This window comes from Leuresthes tenuis, unplaced genomic scaffold (assembly GCF_036924035.1).
Source record: "Leuresthes tenuis unplaced genomic scaffold, fLeuTen1.0.hap1 SCAF_24, whole genome shotgun sequence".
In the NCBI taxonomy this organism is placed as follows: domain Eukaryota; kingdom Metazoa; phylum Chordata; class Actinopteri; order Atheriniformes; family Atherinopsidae; genus Leuresthes; species Leuresthes tenuis.
The window spans coordinates 3,260,817-3,285,495 of NW_027325378.1; the positions used below are offsets into that span (position 1 = coordinate 3,260,817).

General features: G+C 44.2%; 1 protein-coding gene across 2 annotated transcripts in view; it reads right to left on the reverse strand.

Annotated features, from left to right (window-relative positions):
- tmem108 (transmembrane protein 108) overlaps positions 1–22,598 on the reverse strand; it is a 54,754-nt gene extending 32,156 nt beyond the window's left edge. The window contains exon 1 of one of the 2 annotated variants that reach the window (XM_072378111.1): positions 22,160–22,598. The gene's annotated coding sequence lies outside the window, so the exon portion shown is untranslated. Of the gene's footprint in view, positions 1–6,205; positions 6,257–22,159 lie in introns of those variants that run through there. The other variant, XM_072378112.1, reaches the window with a different exon arrangement.
- Positions 22,599–24,679: the final 2,081 nt, after the last annotated feature.

Sequence of the window (24,679 nt, forward strand, 5' to 3'; positions counted from 1 at the left end):
ACACCAAAGGTTGGGTCAGGTGCAAAGAGAGCCACAGGTAACAGAGTCCTGGGAAGGACTGTGACAGACTCAGGAAAGAGGACACCACAGTCTGAAAATCAAGCTGTGAATGATTGAGCTCCTGTGCAAAGTGTGGAAGTCAGAGCTGACAGCACACAGCAGACACTTCATTAGCACCCCCTCTCGTCTTTCTGCTCTCAAAGGACTTCGACAAGTGGTTTAATGACACCTGGATAAGTTGGTGTGTTCTTAATTTCTGCCACGGCTTTTATGAGCAGCCTGTACAGATGAATATCCTGTGTTATAAACAGTGGTGTGTGACAACTAACATGCATTTCAAGACTGGTTTGACTAATAACAATTAAATTCATTACTAAAATATTATTTTAGGTGTTTTTCTGCTCTGTTTACGTCCAAAATGTTCTGTTTTTTCATTATTTTTAGGTGTTCTCTGCTGTGTTTACGTCTGAAATGTTCTGTTTTTTCATTATTTTTAGGTATTTTCTGCTCTGTTGATGTATAAAATGTTGTTTTTTCATTATTTTTATGTGTTTTCTGTTCTGTTTACATCTAAAATGTTCTGTTTCTTTCATTATTTTTATTTGATTTCTGCTCTGTTTACGTCCAAAATGTTCTGTTTTTTCATTATTTCTAGGTATTTTCTGCTCTGTTGATGTCTAAAATGTTGTTTTTTCATTTTTTTTAGTTGTTTTCTACTCTGTTGATGTCTAAAATGTTCTGGTTTTCCATTATTTTTATGTGTTTTCTGTTCTGTTGATGTCTAAAATGTTGTTTTTTCATTATTTTTAGGTGTTTTCTGTTCTGTTTACATCTAAAATGTTCTGTTTTTTCATTATTTTTAGGTGTTTTCTGCTCTGTTTACGTCTAAAATGTTCTGTTTTTTCATTATTTTTAGGTATTTTCTGCTCTGTTGACGTCTAAAATGTAGTTTTTTCCATTATTTTTAGGTGTTTTCTGCTCTGTTTTAGTGTTTTCTGTTTAATTGTCATATATATCTTTTATATCTAGTGTTAGTGGCTTGCTGAAGTTTTCTCACATTTTTGGATTTGTTCTTCTTTTTTCTGCAACTCCAGACCTTTGCGTTATATCCCAAGCATCCTGGGTGGATGATATTTGACTTTGTTATTCATGGTGCACAGACAGTCACACACCTGGAGACCTGCTGCACAGCCTTCCTCCCTCTCTCCTGAGAGTTATTGAGCCGGGCAATAAAGGAGCAGACATTGGGATGCAGGCCGCCCGCGACACTGTCTGAGTCGTAAATTTTCTCCCCCTTCTCTCCATCTTTCCCTCTTCTTTCCTTCTATCCTTATGTGACCCTCTGAGTGAGTGACTGGATGCTGCTGTGAGCGGCTCGATGGTGATGAACAGCAACATCAAACCACATGTCCTGCAATGCTTGTCACAACCAGTAGCAGAATTTGGCAATTACATCGCTCTGAAAAAGCTGAAAAAGGCTTAAGATGACAGCTAAATTCGCCACGCTTACTGAATGCATGATGACTCGCCCCGAATCATCCAGGGTTCGATGCATCTGTCTGAACAATCAGGAGGAAATCTACAGCATGTCTGGAAACACTAATAATAATGACTTGTGGTGTTATCTACCTGTTCTCCTGCCCTGAATCAGATGCTGTATCAACAACTTTCTGCTTCGTTCGACAGAAACAGAACAAGGAGGCAGAAAGATCAGCAGCATTGAGAATAAGGGAATCCTTAACTGCCCATGCAGCAGCAGCAGCTAAAACGTCTTCACTTTCACATGTAAAACACTGGAAGAAAAACATCTGATCCGAGTTTCGTCAGATCTCTGGAGACCGCTTCATCTCACGGTGCGGCCGGCCTGTCAGCTGCAGCCTGATTGATATGTAAAGTGTGTCTTTGCCACATCGATTATCTGACCGGCGTCGCTCGATGAGGCCACAGCAACGGATAACAAGCACATAATCCTCCACGTAATAGGTGTCAAAGTTCCACATTTACACCAGGAAAACAGGCTGGTAGCGCTTTGATGAAGTATGTGACCTGATCAATCAAAGGTTGTCTCGTTGCTAGTTAGAGGCGCCTCATCGGCGTCCTCGCTGACTATTTTCAGAACGGATTTAGACTCAGCTAATGTGGTTTTAGCTGCTCTTTATTAGCTTCCCACACGCAGAGAAACCAGTGCTGTGGCGTGTCCGTTGGGTAATAAATGTCCATGTGATCTCCAGCATTGATCCTTGTCAGGTTGAGCATGATGGACCGACTTTTCATAAGAGCATCACTGACCCCCTAAAGCTGAGAAACTTCAGAAAGTCAGTCTGTTAAAGCTCTCAGAAGTTCTACCACAGGGCAGGATGGTGGTAAAAAAGAAGCCTTTCTCATCCATCTCTCATCTTTAATGTCATGTGACGCTTTCATCCTCTTTCTCGTCTCTCGTTTTTACTTCAAACATCTTCATGCTTTAACTTCCCTTTTTGCTTCAAGGGTCGAGACCTGAAAAATGGGATTTTCGGTCTGTGTTGGCCCTCCAATGGAACATTTCTTTTATGTGCTATTTTGATCCCTTTATTTGATTCTCTGTTTTGCTGATCTTTGAAGGACCGAGCTTTCAGTTATCTGGCTTTAGGAGGGGCTCCTATCAAGTTGAGCCAAATATCTGCAAATATCCGATTAATGAATGTCTCAATAACAGTTAAAGTGTGTAATCCATCTTTTCTTTTGTTGTTTATATTTCTCCAAATGGGCAAAAGTGATGTTTTGTGTCTGCTGGAATTTGAAAAATGATCCCTATAATATAAAAGTTCAGAAAAGACACAATTACAGCACAACCTATAAGTAGCAACTCATTGAAAATGAGTCCAAAAGAAGCTGAATAAGCTGGAGCACAAAGTGCAGGACAAGTCGTTATTGTGCTGTTTTACACTTTAATTCAAACAGATTTAGCTACATTTTTCCATCTGTCTGTGCAGATGTTTCTCTCAGAAATGCTTCAGTTCGACCTGATCTGATGGGAAGCATCAACACGCAGCCATTTGTCCATCTCTTCAGGGGTGAAATACGGCTTAAAGTTTCACAGAGGCCACTTCTGCTTTGTCTTGGTGGTTTGCTTTGAGCTGCAGTCTTGTTTAAAGGCTTATATTGCTTTATATTTTTCTCCATCACCTTTCTCTCAGTCACAGTCAGAGAGAAACATCCACACAAAATGATGCTGGACTGTTTTTTTCTTCCCATGGTCTGACTCATTCAGGTGCCTTTTGGCAAACTCCCAGCATGCTGCCATGTGCCTTTTAGTGGGATTTCATCCCTGATTACTCAGTTTGGCAGCCGCAGCTCGGGAGTCTGCTGGTGGCTGCAAACTTCTTCCATTTAAGATCGATGAAGATACTTTGCTTTGCTTACTTTACATGCAACAGAAACTTTATTGTATCCTAATTTCTTTATCATGTGTATATTTTTGCTTATATAGCGTATATGTTTTTTTTATCGATCTATCTAACGCTGTTCAGCAGGTCTGCAGACAATTCTCTGGACCTAATGGTTGGGTTTTAACTCCATAAATAAACATAAGCATCTTAGAGACAGCTAATAGGAGTCAGATGCACCAAAGCTCAGTTCCAGGTCATTATTAAGGGGCCTGAATACTTATGTAAATGGGACATTTCCCTTTTTTTATGTTTGATAAATCAACTAAACACCCTTCAAAAGACTTTGTGCCTGCGAATGTAAGCTCACAAACCAAAAAAAGGGGGTCGTTACAGTTATAATATTAAAAGTTAAGTTGTATTATCGCTGAAAAGAACAAGAAGAAATAGAAAAACATCCCCAAACTCCCCTGGAAAACCGGACATTTTCTTGCTCTGTCTCCCTCCCACACTGAGCACAGCAACCATTATTTTAAAAACTATTCGGTATCTTAGGAGAGCGAATATTTTGCAAAGGAAAAGGCAGAGTGCAGAGAAGCTTTGACACACTGCTGGCTTGTCTGTGGGAGTAGGTTAGCGCTACATCAGATTCCCTGTAAGGGACGCTTGTTCTCTGTCTGACAGCCCATCTGCAGCAGCTTGAACACCTATCACACCTCGCTGTCAGTCAGTGGAGGTGATGGCAGAAATGCTGGTGGCCAAACTGCCTTTCAGGGCATAAACTAAGAGCACCCAACAGCAGAAAGAGAATGACTCAGCAAGGGACAGAGCGCTCAATCAAAATATCTCACAGAAGTTCTTTCTTTCTTTAAGTGGAGCATTATGATGAATTTATAGAAGCAGCAACAGAGAGAATACCTGCTTTAATATACACCTCACACACACTCAGGCTTCTAAGAAAGAAAGAAACACTCTCCCTGAATTACATTCACTTTATTTTGAACTCTTGTTACTTCAGCAGAAGAAAGTGAAAACATAAGATCGAATTTCTCCTACTTTTCCACCTACTTTCAGGCTATTTTCACTCTGACATCTCAAGCTAGCGATATCGATAGCAGCAGATATTCCATAAAAGCAGACACTTCTCCAGAGTTTCTAAATTGAGACAAACAGACAAGCAAACACCACAGCAAAATAGCATGACACAGCAGTAACACAGCCACGCCATGGGCGCTGTCAGCCACCATCTATCCTCCAGCTTCCCAGCGGACATCACCGTGGCCACAAGGTCTCCCTGAGCGCCCCTCATCCTCTTATACCGAGCAGGTGAATCATTAAAGAAAGACTCTAAATCATGCTGCGCAATAAAATCGGCACAGGCTTTGGTGCAAACTTTTGGCACTGCAGCACAACGGCTGCTGCAACATTAAACCAGGGACCATTCGTCAAAGTGCTTCTCACCAGAGGAAACTGAGCTGAGCTGCTCTCACATCCAGATGAGCTGTGTTGAATGGGTGGATATCAGAAGAAGAAGGACACAGCTCTCAAGGACCTGCACGTCTAAACAATCCTTATCATTTAACTAAATATCATGCATGGACATGAAAGCAATTTAATTTGCCTTAAGGGTGAGGGATTCGAAACGTACTGGTGCTGGATGATAAACCGAAGTGATGTGCCTTCTGGGCTTCAGCCAGGACTCTTCTTGGTTTTGCTAAATGCAAACGCTACCAGTGCAGAGAGCGACACGATAAACATGTTTAATCCCTTTAAATTAACATAACAGGGTGGAAGAATGTGCTTATTTCAACATGCTGGATGGAGAGGAACAAGAAATGAATTCAAGGCAGTCTGTAACTGCTACTTTAAGTCCGATGGGTCTGATGTTTTACGCTTAATGCTAGAAAACGACTTGTATCACAATTTATATTACGAAGAATGGATTGTGCTGGCAATGTTGGCCGATTGAATGCTTATTTTGTTTCCTAAATGTGGTAAATTAAAGCCTCTGTAGAGAGACTCTTGTATGTTTAGATTTATATAATTTGCACAAAGTGTGACGGACCTGGATGACTGAAATTTCAGGTTAATGTTGAGGGCTTTTATGAGTTATTGTGAATTCAATAATCAAAAATAACTAACAGTCATGTAACACCCAAACAACTGAGTGAGTGAAAAACTGAAGAAGACAAAGAAAAGCTAAAGCACAGATCTCACTTCCTTAAAAACAATAGATCTTTAAAAGTGTACATGATTAAGTGTTAAATCTGCACAACCCGCTGAGCCTTTAAGGTGTAAAAAATGACACAAACAGGAAATATAATATGCTGAGTGTCCTTCACTGGTGATTCTTGAAGGCAAGAAAGGATACTGAGGTCATAAGGAAATACATTTTGCTCCATGAACAATACTATAAAGTGGAATTTAAAGATGTAAGCGTGCAAAAATTCAACAATAGGAGTCGGTGGAATTCACGCTTTCCTGTTTCTATCCCTATCTGGTAATCTATGAAACTACTGCTTGTCTGAAACTGGACAGGAAACAAGACCCTTTGACACGTTCAGGAATGTGCATGAGGCGGACATAGCAAGCATGTACTGTGCTAAAGAATATGCAAACCAAAGGAGGAAGTGTGTATTGTTTCCACTGTGGTGTCGACACTTCCTGCCTCAATTTATGGACCGAAAACTACAGGAACAGCTCTGCATCTCAGTGGCGTTCCTTACTCAAAACGCACATCCCTCGATCGACCTCCTGACGCAGCCGCCCGTCTGGTCACAATGGCAGGAACGAAAGGCAGTGGAAGGATGTTTTTTGGAGGCATGAGGGGAGTTTTGTACCTTGTTTCCTTGAAGCGGTGCAGCAGGGGCTGCTGGGAGCCAGCTGGGATGATTCAAGTGCTCAGATTTCCCGCCAGGCGACGACCACGTGGCCAGAGCCCAAAGAGCAAGACAGACCAAGGGAGAGATGCTGTATTGTTCTCCTCCTCCTCCCCCCTGCACCACCACCATTACTGAGACGGATTATCGCCAAGAGCTGCTGGTCCTGAGGGTGTCTGGCTGACACACACACTCAGTCAGACCTTCTCCGTGTTAATCAGGCTAACAGACGAGGGCAGATGCACTCAACAAAAACACAACAAGGACAATAGGCCTGAAACCAGGATTTACTTATGGATGAGCAGCCCGATTGCTCAATTCCCCAAACAGACTGAAGGCTTAATAAGCCAATTATAACCAGAATAAATTACATGTGTAGCTACACAAATAGCAGGTCTGAGTTTGTGGAAGGCACGACCTGGAGATGACCTGAGTTTGGGAGCGCTTGAGCCTGGAGTTTAATATCTAGCCGGGTGGGAGCAGCTAACCAAAGGAGAAAGCAGCGATTAAAGAGCTGGCGTTCGGCTTGGAGCTGGACGTGTAAAGTTTGATGGAAAGGGAGGTGTTGCAGGCCCAGATGGGCCTTTCTGTGGCTCTGGGGCTGGTGTTTACCTGGAGATGACAGGCTGTGACAGTGTGGGGACCTGACAGGGTTGACATTTTTAAAGTGAGATCCAGCAGAGGCCTGTCCGGAGGGGATCCTGCTGGAGTGGAAGAGGTGACAGAGGGGCTGAGTTGTGATACATTATTTGGATTAATGTCAGAGAGCAGACAGCGCGCTTTGATGCAAGTGTTCTCGTGAAATGTAATGTAAGCAGCAACACACATCCTCAAAGGGAAGGAGTCTTAATCTCTAAAAAACAAGGTTTATCTTGACTACAGTTATCAGCAGAATGTGAAGAAACAGGATGCTAACTAGCTAAAACTGGCCTGTAGCCTCGTGTTGTACCACTTTGGAGCTGCTGATGACATCATCGTCTTAAACAGAGCTATAGCACACGTTCATTCATTCATTCTTCTTAAAGTATTGGTGAAATAAAGACAGATAATGCCTTATTTAGAGGCTGCATCCTCTAAGCCCCGTTCACTCCGTTATATGGATCTCCAGTTATCTAAATATCTTCTGAAGGACGCCGACTTTCACCAAACTGTTCTCGGTGAGTAGATGAACGTATTTCATGCCAGAAATAAGGTTTAAAAACACCGGAGCTCCCCTTTAAGTCCAGGTTGAAGACGCATTTATTTTCAGCTGCATTTAAATAAAGCTCCAAATTAGCTTCAAAACGTAATCATATTCTAACCACTGATTTTATCATTATTTACATTTTTATTACAGTTTATTTTATCTTATCTGTTATATATATAATTTTATTACATTTCTATTCAATCTTATCTTATTTCTTTTTTGTTTAAATGCTTTTTATTTACTGTTGTTATGTCTCTGTAAAGCACTTTGAATTAACTTGCTGTTGAACTACACAAATAAACTATTACTAGTATAAACTACTAGAAACTTGCACCAACTCAGCACCTGAAACAATCAACACCTCTTTCAAAATATGAGGGAAGCAAGAAGCAGCTTTACCGAAGAGGAAGTGAAATTATCTTAATTTTTCACAGAAAAACACAAAAAAAGCCTCAAAGCAATTTTTAAAATTGACTCGTAGAAAATCTAACGACTCAATTTTTTGTGCACACGCACGTGCACGGACACACTGGTTACTTATAAGAGGAAAAACAAAAAGATCTGAAATCTCCTGCCCAAAGTAGTACTTTTTAAACTGTTTATATTAAATTAAAAACCCTTCGGTTTCCAACAGGCTGATTAAAAGTGTCGATGACTCAAACCTGACACACAGCCACTCAAATGTTAGTGAACAGGAATAATCCTGGGTGGATAATTGCTGCCTCGCTCGCGGTATCAAGCTGAACTGCTGTGAACAAACCAATCCAGTTACTCTGAACCAGCCAAGGAGAATCTGAGCCCTGCTGATGAATCTGTTTCACAACTCCAACACTCCAGATCTCGAGCCCACATGTCACAGCAGGATTTGCATTTTTATGGAGCAGAGTTACACAATGGTGCCGGTTATTTGGATTCATGTTTGGTGTTGTGCTGAGTGTGATGCAAGAAGATCAAGCTCATGGTGTAAGCTCCTCAGAAGGAGCTTCGGGGCATATCCAGGTGTTAGGTAATGATGGTGTAAGCGGCTTCTGCATGGATTACTTTACAGAACATTTATCAAATATTTCTAACAGATGCCTATCGGAGAAATAATGAAGCAATCAGTGCAATCACTAAGCACACTAATTACAAACCCTGGCCTGGACGCCCATCAGCAGCCTCTTCAAGAGGGCGGAGACCAGAAGAAAAATGGCCACCAAGAGACGTTTAATTACCAGAAGATGAGGAGCTTTGGTTCATAACTCATGTGTGAATTAATAAGTAAACAGCAGAGGAACGAGCTCGATCCGCGACGCACTAACAAACACACATACAAAGAGTCACTTCTTCACATTAGGGATGAAGCAGTGGCTCAAAGCTGCGGCAGGCTGGGGATGGAGGTTGTGGGGATTTGTTTGGTATGCATCAGACGGTGTAATTAAGCCATAAAGCACAGATGATCCACAAAGTTCTTACGTCAGACAGGTGAAGGAGCGCAACACACAAAGACAATGATTGCTCTATTTCATCACACAAGTACATAGGGTCATCATAAATCTTATGGTCTACCCTTCAGGAGATAAATAAATAACGGGTGAATAATGGGCACACCTCCAGTGAGGGTTTCTCTGTACCTGAAAGGCTCAGCGCCATCCCATAAAAACACCATTTAAAAAGTAAATATGAAGGTTTTGGAATAGTTTTCCAACAAGAATTCAGGATTTGTTGAATGCATGACATCAGAATTAATTCAGTCTAGTATTCTCATGCAATTATTCATAAATATGCTTAAGTTTAATCTATTGTCCCATATAAAACTGGCACTAACTTGTCACAGCAGCTAAGTGTCCTGGGTTGGGATTAAAGACTCGCCTCATAGGTTCTCAGATGAGTTATGGTCCACCACAAGCCTCCGTCCTTGCCCCCCCCCCACGCCTCTCTTACCCCAACCACCATAATGTACATCACTAATTTTACCCTGATGACGCTTAACATCTTCCTGACATCACGTCCAGTCCTGGATGAGCTGAAGGCACTTTAGGCTGCTAAGAATCTGTGAGTCACATTTGATTCTAAACTCAATTTTTAAGAGCACCTTAAAGGGGAACTCCGGTATTTTTTAAACCTAGACCTCATTTCTGGCATGAAATGCGTTGTTATTGGCGACTTATAGAGGGCTTTCTACACAGGCACTCTACTGGGACCACTTCATCCACACGCCCCCCTGCAGCACAGTTTATTCACTCCGTGCTCTGTGACAGTCGGCTAACTTCACACAGAGTTTGCTGCTGATAGTTTTGTGCAACATGGCAGGATATTTATCAGATTTTGACAACGTGGACGACGACTTTGAGTAAGATGGACGTTCTTACCGGAGTGAATGAGCTGTGCTGCAGTGGCGGGCGTTGATGAGTGTGTAGAAAGCCTATTTTCTGTTGCAATCGCAGCGTTTTAACTTGGCTCCTTTATCGCTGCTCAGTAAGAAGCTGAATTTCAACCACAGGAACTTTTTCCTGGAACATGGGTCATCTTTTCTCTGACCCACTCCATTTCCACAGCTGGAATCAGGCCTAAACGGGGTTCCCGGGGCAATCAATTTCCCCCCTAAAATGACCAGAACATTTGGGTTGAAGTTCTGAACGCTAGAGTTGATTTCTTTAACTCAGAGGAAAATATTCTCGCCTTTATCTTACTTCATTTATCTCAAAGCTTCAGTTTCAAATGAGTTTTTAAAATTTTAGAATGAATAAACTGTGCTGCAGCGCACATCGATGACGTCATCCCAGGAGACGAGTGTGTAGAAAGCCCTCTATAAGCCCCCCGATAGCCGCCAATAACAACAACACAGCAGCTATGAGCTAACAGAGCTATAGCACACGTTCATTCATTCATTCTTCTTAAAGTATTGGTGAAATAAAGACAGATAATGCCTTATTTAGAGGCTGCATCCTCTAAGCCCCGTTCACTCCGTTATATGGATCTCCAGTTATCTAAATATCTTCAGAAGGACGCCGACTTTCACCAAACTGTTCTCGGTGAGCAGATGAACGTATTTCATGCCAGAAATAAGGTCCAGGTTTAAAAATACCAGAGTTCCCCTTTGAGCACGTTTTTAAGTTGTATTTTTTCCTAATTAAGACGTTCAGTTGCTGACTTATAGAAAGTTAAGCGTACTCTTTGTCAGGCCGTCTCCAGCAGGTTCAAAAGACTCTTTACCAGCACAAGAAGGCATGAACACATGGCCCCTCTGCCTGCCTCCCTGGAGGATGTTGAATTGATTTTAAAATGTTACTGCTCACCTTCAAACCCTCCCCATCTCAGACTTGTTGACCCGGTTTGTTCCCTCCTGATCGGGGAGTTCTGCAGATGATGCTCTGCTAACTTTTCTCCAATCACACTTTGGGAAATCTGGCCTTTCCATTGGAGCATCCGTCTTATGGAATATTCTTTGTCCGATGAGCTGCAGCTACCCTCAAATCTTTTGTCTGATCCATTTAAACGTTTTAACATTGTTTTAAAGTGAACACCCAACGTACCTTTGACCCATGGGATCAGGCGTTATTTGGGTGGGTTGTTTTTTTTCTTCTTATTTCCTCAGGGCAGAATTTAAGGGCTTTTAATCACCTATGAAACTAATCCGTACTTACAGCCCTGCTGGTGTTTTGTCCAGTTCGCGTTCAGTAAAAACAACAAATTCTAGCTGTTCCCAGTGAACAGTGAGCTGGAAGCACTCAGCTCACTGGTAAACGGAGCTGTGCACCGACACAGCGAAGGCTGACTACTCTGCAACAGTTTCACGGAGCTAAAGATCATGGATTCAGCTCACATATAACCTCTATAGCCGATAACCTCAACATATTCGTTTCAGCAGCGATACAAATAAAACCTTCATGTTTGACAATCAGCATATATGTCTTCATATATATATAATATATCTATATAACTGCCAGCATCCTGTGGGACTCTTTAAGTTCTGCTTTAAGCCACCACTGGGCAGAGCTGGAATGAGACAAAAACTGATTTAGCAAATACCGTGCCACACAAAATGATTGTCAATGACATTCCAGTGGCCTGTTTACGGCTATAACAGTTAAATGTCAACTGCTTGGCTCTGCGGGGAGACAAATCTGGCTGGTAGAGAATTAGCAGGTGCCTCAACCTCCATCACTCTGCCACCCCTCCCTTCTCGTGGTTGCTGGACATAGAACAGCAAGGCAGGATGAGCAATGAAGTTATTATCAGCAAAAGAGAGAAGGATGGAGTGAGAGCCCCCGGGGAGAGTAAAGGAAGCTGGTGGTATTTTAGGAGATGCAGCGGGGACAATTTCTGCAGGAGCCGAGTTCTGTACCACAAATGACAAAGCTGTCATGCATCGATTGTTTTAAATCTGGAGGAGCATTCCAGAGGTTTTGCCTTATATTGTTATGTACTTATGCAACACACAGTGTGCTGTTCCTTTCAAGACTTTGGATGCGTTTTCTCAACAACACATTCATTATTTTCTCTCCATACAATGAAAACCCATTTCAATATATATCCAAGTAAACAGTCGTTCAAAGAGACCAGCTTAATAGAGAAGCAACAGAAGCAATGCAAGCAAAGAATAGAGTCTCATACACTGTTAACCTGTTAACACAAACAGCTGATCAGCCAATCACATGGCAGCACATTTAGGCATGTAGAGGAGGTGAAGACGACCTGCTGAAGTTCAAACCGAGCATCAGAACGGGGGAGAACAGGGGTTTAAGTGACTTTGAACGCAGCATGGCTGTTGGTGATGTCAGAATCAGCTGATCTGCTGGGATTTTCACCCACAACCATCTCTAGTTTACAGAGAACGGTCCGAAAAAGAGAAAATGTCCAGTGAAAATGCCTTGTTGGTGTGAGAGGTCAGAGGTCAATGGACCGACTGGTTCCAGGTGACAGGAAGGCAACCAAAGAAAGCAGATCTCTGAACACACAACACGTGGAACCCTGAAGAAGATGGGCTGCAGCAGCAGAAGACCACAGCAGGAAACTGAGGCTAAAGTTCACACAGGCTCACCAGAACTGGACAAGAGAAGGTTGGAAAAACGTTGCCTTGTCTGACGAGTCTCCATCGAATTAGAGGCGGAACGGAAAAAAGAACATTTCCGCTAGTTCTAGCCGCTAGTTAATTTATAAATTAACTTTTTAGGCAAGATTAACGTGCGCACGTTCTATAAATCTGTTAAATTTAACGCGTTAACGGCTCAGCCGCAGGCTAAACATATCAGGGTTACGTTGGAATGCAGCTCCTTGCATGAGACTCTCAACATTGAGGACAAGGTTGCTCTAAATGTGGTTAAACTGCCTTCAGGATAGTCAGAGTTAGGTCTCCCCTTGTTTGGTGGACCTGAGCCCATGAACCAGTAGATAGTTGAAGTTGACAAAAATAAATGTATAAAGATAAATGACATCAGCCGCTCTGACCTCAAGGTTCACAGAAGTGAACAAAAACGCTCAATAAGCAGCGACTGGATGGTGTCTGATCTTCACAAAGTGTTGCGGTGTATCATAGCACCAACAAATGAGATTCCTGACTTCTGAAAGAGTTTTTGTTCTGCTTATCAGTTTGGAAAAGGCTCCAAAAATCATCTGTAAAGACTTGGAACTCCACCAATCCAAATCCAGACATTCTGCATATAAATGGTGGAAATTCAGGCCCATTGTTTCCCTCCCCAGGAGATGGCAGCCCGCAGACATCACTCCAACAGGAAGTCTGCGCTCACATCCGAGCAGCTAAACGCCTCTCTCTGACTGGCTAAAGTTAATGGCGATGAGGATAAGGCTGTGCCTTATGTGCAGGACTGCAGGCCTCTGACCTCCAGCTCTGCTAAAGACCATGAGGACAAACCGGAGGCAGCTTGAAAAGCATTTTGTGGACGGATGAGAGCATGTGTAGAACACATGATGTTGACTTTTAGTCATCAATATTAACACCGTTCAGCTGCCAGTTTGTTCTGATGTAAATCCCAGGGATGATACAAGTCATTTCTAAAGCAACACTGTGATATTTACCCTCAGTTCAGCAGTTTTATCAGCAGCACACCTTGACCTATTGCCTGTAGTTACACATCAGGACAACTAATGCTGGGCTCACACCAAACGATGTTCACAGTCCCAGACTAAAAACTGAGCCTTTAGGAGTCGAACTGGAGCCTTTAGGAGTCTAACTGGAGCCTTTAGGAGTCTAACTGGAGCCTTTAGGAGTCTAACTGGAGTCTTTAGGAGTCTAACTGGAGCCTTTAGGAGTCTAACTGGAGCCTTTAGGAGTCTAACTGGAGTCTTTAGGAGTCTAACTGGAGCCTTTAGGAGTCTAACTGGAGCCTTTAGGAGTCTAAATGGAGTCTTTAGGAGTCTTTAGGAGTCTAACTGGAGCCTTTAGGAGTCTAACTGGAGCCTTTAGGAGTCTTTAGGAGTCTTTAGGGGTCTAACTGGAGCCTTTAGGAGTCTAACTGGAGTCTTTAGGAGTCTAACTGGAGTCTTTAGGAGTCTTTAGGAGTCTAACTGGAGTCTTTAGGAGCCTTTAGGAGTCTAACTGGAGCCTTTAGGAGTCTAACTGGAGTCTTTAGGAGTCTTTAGGAGTCTTTAGGGGTCTAACTGGAGCCTTTAGGAGTCTAACTGGAGTCTTTAGGAGTCTAACTGGAGTCTTTAGGAGTCTTTAGGAGTCTAACTGGAGTCTTTAGGAGTCTAACTGGAGCCTTTAGGAGTCTAACTGGAGTCAACTGGAGTCTTTAGGAGTCTTTAGGGGTCTAACTGGAGCCTTTAGGAGTCTAACTGGAGTCTTTAGGAGTCTAACTGGAGTCTTTAGGAGTCTTTAGGAGTCTAACTGGAGCCTTTAGGAGTCTAACTAGAGCCTTTAGGAGTCTAACTGGAGTCTAACTGGAGTCTAATTCTAATCGTTAAGTTTAAGGCGGTAATCTGCGTTAAGTTTAAGGCGGTAATCTGCAGTCTTTCCCTCGTCTTGGGCTTCAGATCATATCAAACGTGTTTAATATTATCGCAGGTCGCAGAGAAGTAACACAATCAACAGCCAATAGATGAGCTCTGACAACATCAGAAACAGGAAAGCAGACAGTCAATAACAAACATGTCGGCGGATGCAGAAGAACGAGCCACAAGCAGGTGAAAATGGACTGTCTGTGCCCATATTCTGTGTCGCTTTCTCTTCTTTTTGTTGGGTTTTTCACTACAAACCACTGCACAGACCAGAGCAGCTGCAGCTAGAAGCTGCTTCTCCTCCATTTCTGTAAAACTTCTGCTGAGCATGATGGGAAAAATCTAAAAAATCTAGTTGTAGTCTTGTAAATAGTGACCCTGCAAGGTTCACAGTCTTTGTTAAATCTTTAGTCTGAGGCTCGTCTGGGACTAAAAACTCTAAACTCTAGTCTTCAGATGTGAGTCTTTCAGAGTCTTTTGGTGTGTGGGGAGCATTAAGGGTTAAAACATCACAAAGCTAACAAACTGTGTGCAAAAATGACAAGAAAATGACCATTAAAGCATGAATTACACATCACTGAACTGCAAACAGCACAGTGACCAGCGCGTCCAGCTCAGTTCATCTGCAGCTTCTGACAAACCCAAACAGTCAAATCATCTCTTCTCCTCAAAGAACACCAACTCTCCTCTTCGGGAAAAGAGGAGGGAGCGGTTTCATCGGTCCATTCGTAGTGCAAATGAGATAACCGGGGTGTGAACATGACTTCTGTGGATCAGCGGTGCTGGGCCAGGAATAATGTGTGTGAAGGGTATACAGTAAATGTGTGTTTACAGAGCCAGGAGATTATGTTGCTGCTCCTTTTTGCTGCCAATCCCATCACTACAATGTCAACGTCCTCCCTACATGAAAATGCCACTGTCTCCATGGTGATGCGGCAGCCAAACCACCGTCCCTGCCACCATTACCAGCCCCAATAACACAAACACACACACACGGAACAGGCAAAAATCCCTTTTTTTACACACTGCTCTGTGTGTCTAAATGAATTCAGCTGTCTCAGATTATCAAACGGCTTTCCAGCACCCTGGGGACACAAATCTCTTATATTAGAGAGCAAAGCAGAATGGGAGCAAACACTGGTCTCTAATTGGGGGTGATGAGTGCTCATGGTTTCATTTTTTCAGGAGTTCTCCCAGCGGTGGTGAATGATTACGGTGAAATGTCAGCTCCCGTGACACGTTTGGCAATAAGACATCCAAATAAGTTCTGCATCCTGTTGCACTGCTGGCTGTAAAGAAGCCAAAGAGGTCCTTGGAAAACCACATTTCCGTGCCTTTGTTATGAAGCGGGCCAGCTGCCAAAACCCTGCACGAGTGCATTGGATAAGTTACATATTACTTTTTGGAGGATAAAATAATAATAACTTAAAAAAACTGTCTCCAATTAATGGCTTCCAGGTCTGTATGTCTGGATGGTTTAAATACGTCAGCATCAACATCTCCTTGGATGTTTCTCATGCAGCTCATCATTTCGGGGAGAGCATAGGGATGGGCGATATGGCAAAAATATCATATCACGATTTTTTTACAAATAAAATCACGATTTCCATTTTATCGCAATCTTAAATTGAAAAGTGAAAAACAGTGTTGCAGAAGCTCGTACCGCGGCTCAACAACTTGAAGCAGACGTTCCAACCCCTCCTTTTCTACCGCCTTGAACGGTACATCTTTTTCAAGATGAAAGGTAACTGCTTCTGTTACCTCTTTCTATCGCTTGCTTGACTTATCATACGGAGTGTCTTTGTCAAATGCCTGTGTTAATGTTGTCTGTTTTGGTCTTAGGCTAGCTGCTGCTTACGCTAGCTGCTGCCTATGCTAGCTGCTGCTTACGCTAGCTGCTGCTTACGCTAGCCGCTGCTTACGCTAGCTGCTGCCTATGCTAGCTGCTGCTTACGCTAGCTGCTGCTTACGCTAGCTGCTGCCTATGCTAGCTGCTGCCTACGCTAGCCGCTGCCTATGCTAGCCGCTGCCTATGCTAGCTGCTGCCTATGCTAGCTGCTGCTTACGCTAGCTGCTGCCTATGCTAGCCGCTGCTTACGCTAGCTGCTGCCTATGCTAGCTGCTGCCTCCCCTGCGGTGCCGGTGCCGCCGGGCCCCTCGCTGTTTGGCTCTCAGCATACTGTTTGGGATACTTCCTCTTCAAGTGATTGAACAGGTTCGTCGTGTTGCCACCCGACATGCAAACTGTTTCTGAGCAAACGTTGCAAATTACATTTTTTTTCGTTTGATCAGTTGTGGAAAATCCAAACCAATTCCATATAATGGAGGTGGAATTATTTTTAGTAACCAGCTCCTCCGTTTGGCTTTCAGCCACGGCTCTCCATGCGGCTCCACACACAAACAAGGAGGCGGGTAAGAAAGCGCGTCACTGCCCGTAGTTCGCTGTGATTGGTCGGTCAGGTTGATGACGTAATACGTCTGGTGCATCGGTGCATCAGCATAGAACTGCAATTTATAGAATGTGCCCGAGACGATCCCAGTTTGACAGATCGTTACGGATCGTCTTCACGTTGCAATCCTTCACGATTTAATATCGTCGTATCGCCCAGCCCTAGGAGAGCCAACTACAGGTGAGCCAGGAGGCAAAAACAGTAGTTACTGGATGTAACTTCAGTTCTTTGAATCCATGTTTACGCCCATCTGAGGTGAGATTCACTGTTAATCATTGAAAGAGTAGGTCTGCAAGGACATAAAGATGACATCTCCTCCCTCAACCTTAGTATGAATGGAAGTGTGAAAGTCCCAACTGGTTCACAGATGCACACAGATTGGCTTTTAGTGACAAAACAAGAGTGTCTTACTGAGGTTAGGTCTTAATAAAGTATGCACTGATGGAAAATAAGTTAGTTAGAACGGTATTATGGCACAGAAACGTTGAAATATACAAATCCATGATGGCTATAAATGCTTCAGAAAGTGCATTACACCTCAGTATTCTGCTCCAAACCCAAAGAACCGCAGCTGCACCGCTCTTCAGCCCATCAATCGGATTCTCCAGCAGCCATGAAATGAGCCATATGTGACATGGACACGGCACAGAAAGAAAGCAACAGCTCCATAAACACAGAAGCTCCCCATTTCCTTTTCTGGCTCCCATCATTTCGCCTCGGTCTAAGTCACAAGATCAAACGCCTGCCTCGGCAGGTGATAACAAACGTTCACGGTGTGTGTGTTCGGAGAGGGAAACGGTTCAATTTACAGAGAAAGGAGGGTAAAGTAAAGATGACCAAGCATTTAGGTCGAGACTGGGGAGCTGTTCCCTCTTGTCACCTCAATTCACCACAACAATTAGCTGCTGACAGTGACATAAGACGGCAATAATAAGCTCCAGCGTGGCAGGGGAGGACTCCTCATTCCTTAGCATATGGTGCCACTTTAATCTCCGCTGTCAGACGACTCTGACTGTTGGAGGGTTTGATTTCAACCAACGACAAGCTGAAAATCCTCAAACTGCAAACCGATGCATGTATTAACAGAGCAGGACTGACGGGTACTTAAAGGATTTCTATGCTTTCTGGGTTTTGAAAGATCAGTCCAGATACTACAAACATTCAGACGGAAGAAGTTACCAGGGAAACCACACACCAGAGCCTCGCTTTTCTTCTCTTTGAAGCTGACAGAACAGCACTTTTCTGGGTGACAGGGAGGTGATTTGCTTCCTTGTTAGCTGAGGTCACAGCCTTCCATCCATTAGAGGCTCTGAGTAATACTCACAGGTGAGCCCGGCCGCAGACCCAGTAATCATCAGGAAGACACCTGCTCCGTCACACGAGCCCCCGCCCCAAGGGCCCAACTCCTGCTGAGTTTGCAGGGGTGACGTGTGGCTCCCCTGGACCTCTTCCCATAATCCTATTAGACCCAGTCATCTGCCCTGCATGTAGGAAATGTGCTGATCCTCAACCACAAAATGAAGTCAGTGTCTCCAGGTTGGCAACAGCAAGAACCCCGCGCTCTACGCTTCACTTTCCATGTTCACCACAACCTTTTTCCACGGGGAAATACTTCTTCCTGACATGTGACAGTCGGATTAAAGCGACTCTGACGCCAGCAACAAAAGCAAAAACTGAGAAAACGTTGAGCAACTACTAACTGTCAGGCTGTGAAATTAAGCATTTTACAGACTGCAGGGATAAGACTAAAGTTAAGCCGAGCCCTGTGACTTCCTCCTACCAGAGAACACATTTCCTTCAGCCTTTGAGCAGAACATTGGGAATACGACAGAATACACACTGTTGTATCTACAGAAATCAGCATTGTGTAAGTTGGACGGTAAAAAACTAGCTGCAATTAGCTCCCCAGCGATGAACAAAGTACGGAGAACCCTGATGGAGGCGTCATATTTTGTGAATGAGTTCTGCAAACTCAACTATTGACGATTATGTTGTTGTAACAGACCTTTTATGCAGCAGACATTTTGACGTAGCTTTGCAGTAAACCAACAGTCCAAGCTGTCCAAGCTGCACAAGACAGCCATTTTAAAAGGTATGAATGACACCTGTGTGCTTCCTGCTATGAGGAGGTCAAACGTCTGCTGTGTAAAAGGTCAATTACACGCTAAGAGGAACATGAGCAAAATGCCACGGCGATTCATCCACCGGCTGTCGAGACATTTCAATCAAAACAAACTCCACGGTCGGCAGATCAGAAAAGTACAGCGGCTGCAAATATCTCAGCCAACACCAAACAGAAATAAAGGAAATACAACAGCAACACAAACACAATCCAAAGCCCAGCAACAACAGGACAAAAATGATGTCATAAAACACGAGAAAACCAAGCGAAAAGCTTCTGTCAGGCAGAATATTTAACCTGCTGCTGCTGGATTACACGCCTTTAAACTCAGGAAACATCCTCTGGGAACCACAGATACCTGCAGCAGACCTCATTCCAACACTTTGGACCACTGTTGGCTGCGATCGTGGCTGAAAATAGCAAGTTTGCTTTGGTTGGGGGGTGTTTAACATGTATCCGTCAGGAAAAGCTCATTAACAAAGTTCCCCTTTAAATGACTTTAATTCTGCAGCAAATCGATTGTGTGAAAAACTGAATATTTCGGGTTTTATCTCGCTTTGACTCTCCAGCCACATATGGGACATCACTTGTAGCCTGCTGCATGATCTGATCAACAGTCTGCACATCAGAACTATAAGAAATCGCCTTACACAACACACATTTCCACCGCCTCCCCGCTGAGGTGGAGCGTTTTGCCTCTTGGGTCCCTCTTGGCCCGGGGTAACCATCAGGGTGGAGGTGCAGATTGGAGTGGCATGGCTGCAGCTGAGGAATGTGAGGAATTCCCCTTGTAAACACCTCACGCTCCGACGGTCCCCACGCTCTTATCTCCCCGTGCCCATCGCCCCCTTTAATCATCAGAATGGGCAGTTATTCATTACCAACACCCCCTCTTCTTATAGCTGCCCTTCCTGTGGCCTCTGCTCCCACCAAGCAGAGGCCACAGGTGGGTTTCTGTTTACCTGAGCGGCCACATGGTTCATTATTCACTGTGATACCCCCCCGATGGGCAAACAGAGCCTGCTCTGATACACTGTCTACAGTTTAAGGGCCTTCAAATGTCCACACCTTGAAAGAGAGAGGTCAGGCAGTGCTGCTCTACATGCTCAGGCTCCTTCCAGTCCTATGGGACGCCTCTTTAGTTGATAGGATCATAAGTGGCTGTGTGGGGGGGATAAAGGTATTTATCTTTGCTTGACAAAAGGAGCTTTGGCTTTCTTTTCATCATGGAACCTCCCCCTGCAGTTCCTGTGCATGAGCTTAAATTAAATGAATTTCGAAAGCGACCGAGGGCCTTCGTTAATCCAGAAAACACAGGAAACAAAACAGCCACAAGCTGGCTTTCCTCCCATTGCTTAGGTAAAATCCTGTTTTGGTCACTTGTTGTTTTGTCAGGCTGAAGGAAGGCGCAAAGTCCATCCTGAGCACACACTGCGGAGCACGAGAGGCCCATAGGGGCTGCATTCCACCTCATGATGTACCATTCTCTGCCAGTCATGAGGGACGCCTGCTTCCAAGCACAAAACCCGCTCAGGCTGCCGTGGCCACATCCCCTCCCAGCACTTTCCAATCAGCTCACAAGAGTCAGAAACCAGAGTTTCCCTTTGATAAGTTTGTTCAAGGGAGTTGTGCCGCTCTGGATGGGTTAGCCGATATTTTCCGGGCGTTTTTCCATTGTTAATGCAGACTTTTTCCTGACACTGGTGATAAGAGAGCAGCTGCGGAGATTGTTCAGCTGCTGAGAATTCTTCCCAAAGCTGACACGAGATAATCACACCGAAAAGGAAAGTGTTGAAATAGCTGACACAAACTTTGGCTCCCACCATCAGCGAGAGGTGGCGACTCTCACTCAGTCAGTCGCTGTTCTTACGGTTTCAACACATTTTTGGGAAGATTTGACTTATCAGGGGTGTCGTATCCCGTAGAGACTCAAATCCTCTAAAGCTAAGAAGGGTAACGAGCCGAAAAATGCCAGAAAATATTGAGAAATAATCAGAATCAAAGAAGGTAGCGGGCTGAGAGATGTTGGCGCCATGCTTGTGGCAACGAGATCTGGATGTAATGCCAGCTGCAGACGTGTTTTAAGCACAAATTTTCACTGGCACGAGCCATCTTTATGCTCCACTCGAGTTGCTTTAAATAAGTGATGACAAAGCAGCTGTATTGCATGTTATCCCCCTGGATATGTGCGACTGGTCCCTGAGCATCGTGCACAAAGCATAAATGTCCTCATTAGTGGTAAGTGCTTCACTCATATGTTCCCTAATGCCCATTCATGGTATCACAGCATGTCAGCTCGCCCCGAGGAAGCTGTCAGCTACAGATGTCAATCCCCCGGCTGACCCGGCTCCCTCCCCCCACCGCAGCACACATGGTGCTGGAGGATTGTCCCCCAGAACAAAGGAGTGGGGGGTTTCTGTGGAGAGCGGGCGACCAAACATTCCTGATACAATGGGGAGGGTGGCCGGCAGGTTCAATTAGTCCACACTTCCAAACTGTGCTGAAGCTCTGCTCTCCAACGGGATGTTTGCTGATGCACTTTGTGCTGGAACACTTTAAGGGAGTTTCTTCTTTTGTCTGCTTTGTCGCTGCCATGTTGCCTGAGCAATAAACAATTTGAAGGGTACTTAGGGCAGACATCTCCAGGCTGCTAGAAGAGTGAATTTCTGTCTTATAAACTGCTGAAACTAATCTAAGAAAAAGCCAAACTACAAGGAAGCTTCTTTCTGCAAGAACTGCCACCAAAGATCTGGGGAAACATAATCTAAACTGGCCATAATGGTTCATTTTAATCTTTTAAGGCTGATGTCATGTTGAATCCCCCCAAAACAGCACTGGCCAAAACCATTTACCTGCTGTAAAGTAAGGCTGTGGTTCTCCAGGAATCTTCCAGGGAGCCGAACAACTTCTGATCATGACATTTCCCAGCTTTCCTTCTCCAATATTCTCATCATGCCATACATTATTAATGCTCTCAGCTGATAGGGCATAAATTAGGATACGTTGCAGTGGCATTTTCTGCGGTGCGGGCTGGGAATTGATGATCAGACCCTCATGTCTGGCACAGCCACCGCTGCTCATAAAAGCCTGGAAAACCCGAATCGGATCTCAACATAATCAATACACAGAGGTATTCTAAGAGCAATCAATAAAAGCTGAGGCGCAGAGAGGATGGGAGAGCTGTCGGATCTGAAGTAGAAATAAACTGCTGTACTTACCTATTACACAAGGTGCGTCGTAACGTCGGGTACTTCGCGTATCCGAGGGAACTGCAACCCCAAAGCCGCTTTGTCACACTTCACAGCATCCAGACGCACATGTTGCCCGTCCCCGCCGAGAAATGTCAAAATTATGCCCCGCAAAGGGAAGCCAGTGGAGCCCCGGAGGCGGACTGCAGGCGCGGAGCGTTTGGCTGTGGGTACCCCAGTCTCTGGGAAGCGACACACGAGTGTTTCCAGGCGCTGGACTAGATGCGCAGGGCGCCACCCCTTCCTGGACCTCTGGACATGTGAGCCCACCTTTCCTCTCTCGGCGCTGACGCCGTAAATAGCCGGACGTGAAGCAAGCCTTGAGCCCAGGGCTGCGTGATCCGCGGCCACCGGAGATGAAACGGTGATCTGTGATCGCTGCTTAATGCTTGGTGCGCAATTAAAGGCGCGCAGGACGCCGGAGCCACCCACCAAAAGGAGGTTTTCGTGGTGAGCGTACGGACGTGGAATTTTAATGAGGATTGCTGCAGAGTTTTCTCTCCGGTCAGACGGACGTGGTGAAATTCACCGTCCCTACAGGCAAGCATTTAAGTTGCCGTGCAGAGGAGGATGAAGTGGCGCGATGATGAAGTGCGGCGTCCATAAAACTCAACTCCTGGCTACCTGCCAGTCCACAAAGAGGGGCATTAGCCCACCTCCACGGGACACCTGTGGCTTGAAAATCATTTAGATGTCATCATTGACTCACTGGCCAATCAAAACCAGCTCAATGAGATGTATCTGCTGCAGAAACAGGTGGCTGCATGGCGCTCAAAAGCATTCCAGGCATGATTTGTAAAAGAAAAACTGATCCAAATATTTCATTTTAATGTTATTTAATGTCATTTTAGTGTTTTAATATAGAAACTGGTGTTCCCCAGAGTTGTTAATTGCGGTGCTTAATGTCATTTCTCTACATATTTCTGCGTGTGTCACATTTCTGAAGATTATTAGATGTTAATATGACGACTATATTCGATTTTAGAGTACACTGGTTGGAGCTTCTGAGCTCCTTTATTCTCCAACACAGCCTGAACCCTCTGAGACGAGCTTTCTGTCATTTCTTTAAGGAGTCTTCAGGAATAGTTCTCCAGGCTTCTTGAAGGACATCCCAAAGCTCTTCTTTGGATGTGGGCTGCCTTTTGTTCCGTTCTCTGTCAGATGATCCCACACTGCTTCAGTAATGTTGAGGTCCGGGCTCTGGGGAGGATTCATCCCTCCATAAGACCTGTTGCCACTGATTTTCAGTCCACTTCTTGTGTCATTTGGCACAGCTCAGCCTTTTCTCCCTGTTTCCCTTCCTTAAGAACGGCTTCTTGACAGCCACCCTTCCATGGAGACCATTTCTGATGAGGCTTGGGCCAACAGTAGATGGATCAGCTGAAGGTCCAGATGCATCTCTCAGGTCCTGTCAGGTCACAGCTGGATTTTTTCCTCTTTCTTAAGGACATCACTTTCAGATCCTGTTCATCTGCTGGAGATAGTTTTTTAGGCCTGACACTTCTTCTTTTGTCCTCCACTTGTCCAGTTTCCTCAAATGTTTTAAGGACACACTGCACACCATGCTGAGATATGCCAAGTTTTCAGCTAATAGCTCTTTGGGAATCACCTTGTTGCTGCAGAAATCCTATTTTCTGTCTGTCAAACTGTGTTTTCTTTGCTGTTTTTCATAGATGCAGCTAAAGAAATGGGAACAAATGATGTGTCTTTGTGACAAAGTGCCTAAAGATCCAGTTTAAAACGGCTTCTTTGCTAAGTTGTCTGTTCTGTGTCGACACAACACTGGTTCATCCCTTGAGTTAGGAGCCTTTTTTCTGCCTGAATGGTTCATAGGGTCAGAGTTAAGCTGATTAAGAAACACACACATTCATCTGAAAATTGTTTTAACTAAGAAATAAAAAAGCAGACGGTTTCCAAAGTAACAACTTTGGCAAAGTTTCAGAAAGCTGGAGAATTATTGCTCAAGATCACAAGAAAGGAAAATATAAAGAAATGAGGAAGGGTCACAGCAACCTGAATGAAATCTAAGGTTAAATGATTTAAATTACCACAATAATTCATGGCGTAATATAAAGCCAACCTGTTCAGGTGACTTTGACCTCATTTGTTGGAGACCCTACAGTCTGAGTCACGCTTCCCTCCACTGTCAGGTAAGCACTTCCTCCTCTAATCCCAAACTTCTGAAAGAGATCAAGCCAGAGTCTGCAGGGAAGCTGTCAGTCGCTCCATCTATTAGGAGGTTAAACCACTTATCCAGCCATATGGGAGGGAACCAGTGACCTCAGCTGGCACCCTGGTATGAAACAGCACATTGTTTAAGCCCACGACTGCATCAGCGGAGTAAACAAAATCTGGTGTTTACGTGATGAGAGCTCAGCAGACCGCATGGAAAACATGCATCAGCCAGCAAAACCAAAGTGTTTGTCTTACAGCAGCAAGATGCCTGCTTTAGAGAGAAAATCTGAAGCATTTCAGTACTTTTAGTGGGAA